Genomic DNA, 7511 nt, shown 5'->3' on the forward strand with positions numbered 1-7511 from the left:
AAGGGATTGCAATGTCAATCCTCCAACTTCAGTGAATTTTGCAACCATTTATTAGCCATTTTGCAACCATTTATTATATTGAGTATGTTCATAGGACTCATCCTTTGGGAGAGTATGTTCAGGAAAGCAGCAAAGGCTGTAGATTGGATAGGCAAGTCTGAGCTTTCCATTCTTCCTGTCAAGAACTCTTTGTATCACATGGGACAAAGAATGCAACCTCTCTCTTCCTCTATTTCCCAAGTAGAAAATGAGTAAACCAATATTTATATATATCAGAGAACTATGGATCTTAGATCAGATAAGTAGAGGCTGCAATCTAAATTATTCTCACATGCACAATAATTAGGTTGACACATTTTTCCCCTTTTCAGGCGGTCATCGGTTAATAATTGCAGCACTCCTTTTCAGGAGAGAGATTTGTAGACATTAAGAGTAGTTAACTGCTATTGACAGACAGTTTTTACAAAAACAACAAACAAATGTCCAGAGGTGGCAGGAATTAATTCAGTGATACAAATGTGCTCCAAGTTTGTCTTAAAAAGTCAGTACTATTGGATTTTATTTCCAAGCAACATACACTCTTATAAGCCCAACCGAAATCATTGTAAAAAAATCAGGTCCAGTTCACTGCCTCTCGCCGTGACTATATCTAGTGATTTCAAAGGAAGGGAAGAAAATTCTATTGCAGACAGCTTATGAAATAAATGATCCATTAAAGATCACTTCCTTAGAAAGTAATGAAAGTTTACAAGGGAAAGAAACTTTCTATCCAAGCTTACTCAGTTTATGGTAGCTTTTTTTACAGATAGGAATTAAGCTAATGGGTTATGCACTGTGTATTGCCTCATTCTTCCTGTATTTGCTTAGCTAATTTCCCTCTAAAATATTTTGTTATCCATAATAATTTTCCATGTATGCCTTAGATAATAAGATGTTATCATGTAATTTACTGCATTACTTATTATTTCTTATCTTGGGCCCTTGGAATGATTACATGGATACATGAATATCAACAAAACTGACCTAACAAGCATAAGAAAATACAAAACAAAAACAAAAACAAAAACAAAAAAAAAAAAAACCAACCAAGAAGCAGCCCTTTAATGGCTTGATAAAGTTTAATAGCAAAAAGGTGAGGATTTTTATGGAAACATTTTTTTCCAGAACTCTGTCCTTGAATTATTCTACTCTTAGGTTTTGTACTCTTAATTTTAATCTTATTTTTCATATCTGCAAAGCAGAGAAGTCAGCTAAGTCATGGCAATGTGGCAATGTTCTGGGAAGGAAGTGGTTAATGTCCATGAAGAGGAGTAAGAAATGCTGTGTTCCCTCTATAAAGGGCAATTTCTTGCCCACATGGGCATTTGGAGCTCTTACAGATCAGCTTTCCAAATAACCCACGTTTTGAGTCTGGAACAAACAATGTGCAATATGCAAAGTTAACCACCCTCAGCAGTCGCTGTGATGGGCTGGTGGTTTAAAAAGCTGCTGCTCATTTCCAATGTCCATTTTTATCAGACCCTTTTAACTGGTCACTGAACAAAGAAAAGCCTAAAGCTTATAAGATCTTTTCTAGAGGAAAATTTTCATTTAGCTGAATGTTAATTTTATAATGCTGTCCAGCTACAGCAAAATAATTTGCTTTTGCTTCCTCCACACATCCAGCACACAGCCAGGAAGGGACTCCACAAAACCTTCTCAGGTTCTTTGAACAAGCAAGAAAATCTCTATCATTGAGTGGCTTTTCTGTTTAACCAAGAGACACTTCACAAAACAAATAAGTGAAATCAAGGACTTTACACCACAAGGTCACTGTCCATTGATTTAGTCCTTTCATTTGGGCACATTTGCCAAGTGATGCCTTTACTCTTTGGTTTCTACTTAACCTTCTACTAATCACCTCAGAATTCCCAAATTTTGGGAAATCCAAAGATCTGTCAAATTTAGACATGATACTAGTTCCAAGTTTAATTAATTTGATGTGAAAGCAAGTAATACTTGTTTTTAGAAACAACACACCCAACTAACCTCACTGCTAGGACTGTTCTGAGATTTAAAAGCCGTGTGGTTCAAATCCATTTACATGGGGTGAAGGCTGGATAGCTTGTGCCCACTTTCCTGCTGGGATATGGTAGATTAGATAACTAATATAAGTATGTAACACAGGAACTTGTAAATGACAAGGATTTTTTCTGAACAGTTAAAACATCACCCCCTTTTACTTGCTTCTCAATAGACAATTTCACAAACAAAGAACATCATGCACTCTGTTTGGAAATCTGTTTGAGACAGTGATGGAAGAAGGGATGGATGACTGCCTCAGGCATGAGCTTCAGGGCATGGGCATCCTTATGCTCCATGGTGTCCTGCAATGCTGATGAGAACACCAAATATCATCCCAATATTACTTTGTAAAAAGTATTATTCTTAACACCATGTGTTCCCACCCAACTGCTTTGCAACAAAAACTTCTCATTGCTGTTTCCTCTGGACTTTTGCAAAGATATTAATTCAAATACAGAAGTTGCAGTACGAGAAAACTATTATTTCTCCTATAAAATTTATTTCCTTAGTAGCAGATGAATTCTGACACTGCAATCATTCATACTGGAACTGTATCTTCCTCCTGTGAATAAGCACTGCTTTTCTTTCTCCCAAATCCTGCCATCCTTCCATAATTGGAATTTAATAAAAAGCCTAACAAAGTAAACCCTTTGTTCCTCAAGAAAAAACCCAACTGCCAGTGGACAAAGTGGACCCAGGCACTGGTGAACATAGTCTGATGAAAGATGAGCTCAAAACCAAGCACTTTATCCAAATAACCCCCAACCGGCATGAATTATCATCATTACATTTGTGCGATATTTGATACACATGAACAGATGGGAGAGAAATCATGCCTTTTGCATGCTACAACTCAGTGCGCTTCAGGGCATTCACTGAAGTCAGTTGGAGCAGTTTTTATTGTGTTGTGTTGGAAAGGTGTCTAGGACAGCCAGCAACCAGGTGTCTGTTAATTGGAAGTGCACAATAATGCTCTCAACTCAGTGCATGTTACTGTGCTTGCAAATACAGTGTGGGGATCTTGGAACCTGGCAGCCCATGATTAATTTCCTGCTCTTATAAGCTCTCTGACAGCTTTGACTGTGCTTTCTAGGACAATTTCCAAAAAAAAAACTGAGTCAGAAAAAACAAAAAAGAGCCAAGTTTGTGGAGAAGATATCAGCTCCAGGAGAGTGGTTCATCATGGAACAACAGGGTTTGGGGGTCAGTATTTTTTTCTCCTCTCTTTTAGTCCCTGGCTGTAAACTGACAATTTGTATAAGAGCAACTTGTAAACAAGGAGCTTGAATAAAAACATCTTCTAGGCTGTTTGATCAGGAGTCTGCTTGACAGAGGTCTCTCTCTGGTGTTGGGGGCAAAGAGAATTCAAAAAAGGCATGTGCTAAACCATAAAAAAAAAAAAAATTAAAAATATTCTCATGGTACATTTCTTTTGATTCTTTGCTGCCTGAGTCACTGATCAGTATGCATTTTGTCTCTGTGGAAGTAAATTTCCAGTCTCTGCCATCAGAGAAAATTTAAATTAAAAATTACATTGACTCTAATTATTTTATGACTCTTTTCACATAAATCACTAGCATTTAAGCTGCCTAAAATATCTCCTACAAAGATCTTTCTTTATGATATGCTATAGCAACACATCAAGAAGCAAAATTTTTAGTTTACTGTGTACCTAAGTTATAAACCCACATTTCACAGATCCTGACATAATACGTAGTCATTTTTTACTTGATTAACTCTTTTTTTTCCCCTTCAAAAAGGCTGCTATACCTTCTGGAATATGAGAGGGACCAAGTCTGTAAAGCCCTTTACATGTGCTCATCCAGGTAAAGTCCTTGACTGGAGTGACACAGCACACCAGTGACATGTGGGCAATAAAGCTCAGAGTTCCTAATTCCTACACTCAGCGTGCCCTTGGCTCCCATCCACACTCCAGACAATTTGTGCTTTTTCCCATGCCCACTGGCCTCTATGACCCAGGTGGATAGTTTCACCAGTAAACTATCTGCTCTTGTTCCAGTAAAGAGCAGAAGTCACCTGGTTCTGACAAGGGCTGGAGTTCCACTAATTAACACCACTAACAGCAGCAAAGTGATTCCTGGGAAGCACAGCAGTGGGAAGATAAATATTATGGTAATAACTATAAATGATTTTACAAACAAAAATTAGAACATCCCTTCTATAATTCTTTCAAATTTTGGCTATTTCGGTATTAACTGAGAATAATGTAGCATACTTCAACTATTTTGTGGCTGTTCAAAATATCCTGTTCCAATTTTTGGCTTGAAAATAGGCAAAGCATATATAATTGCCACTTATATGGCTTGCTTCTGTTTCTTCTGAAATACAAAGGGTTATCTTACCTTTGAATGAAATAGATTTTGAATTAAAGCTGAGTTAATAAAGCTGAGGACCTGGACCTGGTCAGTGCTGGAGATGGGAAAATGGAGGAGATGCTCCTTTGGTCTTAGACATCAGTTCATGTCAACGAAAATTGCGCTAAATTTACAGTACTAGCCAAAAGTTACTTTACTCAAACACTATGTTTCAATACAGCTCTTTATCCAAATCTGAGAATATGATTGGTTAATAAGCCTTTAGTTTAAAAAATCAAGATGTTCAGATTCCATGTTTCTTTTCTAACCATAGATCTCATAAGAATTTTAACAGTATTTTAAAGTTAATAAAAATACTTCTTGCTCCTCATGGCCCCTCTGTAAGTTCAAATTCAGCCTGCGCTTACTGCTGCTCTTCATGAATTAAATTGCTCACAATTCCCCATTCATTCAAGTGGAACCTTATAATCTAATGGAAGCCATTAAATTAAACCATCCAGTCCCATTGTACTTTAGCTGGTAGACTCATGATAAAGGAAATATATCAAACCAAATAATGAGATGAAATAATCAGACAGCTAAAAGATTGTATTAGATTGCACTGTTTCAAGCCTATTTCAAAAGGTAGGACAATTTTTGTCCCTTATACTCCATTATAAACCTCTAAATTCAGAAGTGTCTGGCACCAAATAGACTCACAAATTCATTTTTGAAAACTGCTATGGAAAATTTCCATCAAGGAATTTTATCAGTGCTAATCTAGTACTTAGAGTAACGAAAATGGCACTTAAGTACCTGAGATTTTCCCCCAGTGTTAACATGTTGGGTCCAGATTTTCAGTCTTGTGTCTTCTGCTCTAGGGCTTTCCAGCAGCTCACTGGCTCTGGCATGCATCTCCAACAGCAGAATCATCTTTGACAGAAAGACATGTAGGATTCTATGGAGCCAAGCTCTCTGCAGTGTAGGTCTACTGAGAGCTGTGAAAACTTGTTGATTCTCATCACATGGAAGCCATCCTCCATCCTTAATTGTTGCTGTCTTTTCTCAACAAAATGGTTCTGATTTCATATGTGTACCCTTGGGGGGCACAGGGGAGCTGCTGTATGTAACTCTTAGCCCCAGAATCTTTGATACAAAACATCATGGTGAATTCATCAATCCCCTTCCCATATAATTTACTATAAAAGTAGATTATATTATTCCCAAGAAGAGATAGTTCCAAGTATCTAAAGTACACTTTTACAACCAAGCATGCAGCTGCATCTCTGTGGCTTCCTCACAGGAACTCGTGCAAAGTGAAATAACATTCTGTCTTAACCTGTCTTCATGATTAGATAATGCAAAAAGTATTTGTGTACCTAGTGCAGGTAGTTGCTTTTCCTATTTGTAGCAGAGCATGAGATTGTCTGCCAAAATGCACTTGGGGTAGAGACACAGCTTCTTTTCACTAAAGCATGCCTGCAACTCCCCCATCAGCAGGTTTCTACACAGGCACTTCTGATTCATATGGCAGTACAGTCGAGTTGTAATTGGCATATGCATTTATAAAGGGAAAACTATGACCACATCCATCTAGAAATAAGCCTTGACTTTTAAAAACCTTACACTGAATCATTAGGAGATGCTATTCTATCTTTCTCAGTCCTCATATATGAGGAAAAAACCCACCTGAATGGCTCATCACTCAGAATAAAATGATCCATAAGGATGTGGCCTTTGGTTTGCAAAAGTGGGCAAAATGCTGACACAAGTGGAAAGGAAACAACTGCCCCAGTGGGAAGCACACAGGTGCCATGCAGAATGCTTTTGTGACCCACACAGTGGATGTAGCCTGCATCAGACCAAGAAACTATTCTAACCTTGAAAACGGGACAAAAAGTTAGATGGCTAAAAAAGCCATACAGCTCCTCACCCCAAGAAAATTCAGTCATAAAGGCCTATGTGTTTAGCAGTAAGAAAATCAGGGCTGCAAAAAAATTAATTACCTTTAAAAGAAGTTAAAGATGAAATACTAATATAACTAAAGATATCAGCTGTAATGAATCATTAGACTTCTTGGTTATTTGACTGACTTGATCTATTTTATCATAAAATGTTTTCATAAAATGCACACTGATCGATTTAATCATGGCAAGACATTCACTGAAAGAACAAATTTGTGTCAGTGTGTGAGTGACAGTAATATATTTCTGCCAATAATAGCGAAGAATAATATTAAAGAATGCAGAAGAGCAAAGTCCTCCTTTCTTAAGACATAAGCCAAGGTGTAAGCATTGATAAATGGTTTGATGTTGGGAGGTAAACACTGCACTGACGACATCAATATGAAAAAAGTGTGCAATTAAATACAGAGACATAGTATTTTTGAGACTAAGAAGGAATGTCTCTGATAATCTTTCTTTGTCTTTCCCTTTTGTCCTTCATGTTACCCAGAAACAGTTTTTTGTTATTCAAAACCAGAATTGGGCTCCTTCTACAAAAACATTACTTGCTTCTTTCAAATCTCAAATATTCTGATTTAGGGTGCTTTGTACCTTCTGGATAATCAGTGATTATGATTTCAGTCTTGATTATTTTCTCTCTCAAGTGGCAAAGGGTAAAAGTAGACATGGAGATACTATATCAGGACAGGACTTGCTCCTGGACACCATCCTCCTCCGTGGGGTAATCAAGCAGTGCTGCTTGTGTTCCTGGTATAGACTGTGAGATACTGGATTTTTTTTAATATTGTCCTTTATTAACTGAAAAATCTGCAAAGGTTTGTGGATATTTATACATCCAGAGAGATGGGACAGGAGACTGGAACCATCCAGCTACCAGAAAATTCAGCCTCACATTCAAACCAGGCTGTCAGCAAGAAATTCTTGCTCAGAAACACATGTTTACACAGACTGCTATTGTTCTTACAGGATCAGTCATGAATTCTGCAGTAGTAATGGGCAACACTGTCTTTTTCTATACGTCTGCAGAAGATGTGAGTGGACAGAGCCAGTAAGAACTGTGTGAAACTGGCAAACTCCTGGAGAAACAAGGTGATTCCTGGGCAGCACAGGTGAAAAGCTTTCAAGACACATGAAAAGAAAAAGGTCAGTTATGAAGAATGCCCGCAAA

Source organism: Catharus ustulatus, chromosome 5, assembly GCF_009819885.2.
Source record: "Catharus ustulatus isolate bCatUst1 chromosome 5, bCatUst1.pri.v2, whole genome shotgun sequence".
In the NCBI taxonomy this organism is placed as follows: Eukaryota; Metazoa; Chordata; class Aves; order Passeriformes; family Turdidae; genus Catharus; species Catharus ustulatus.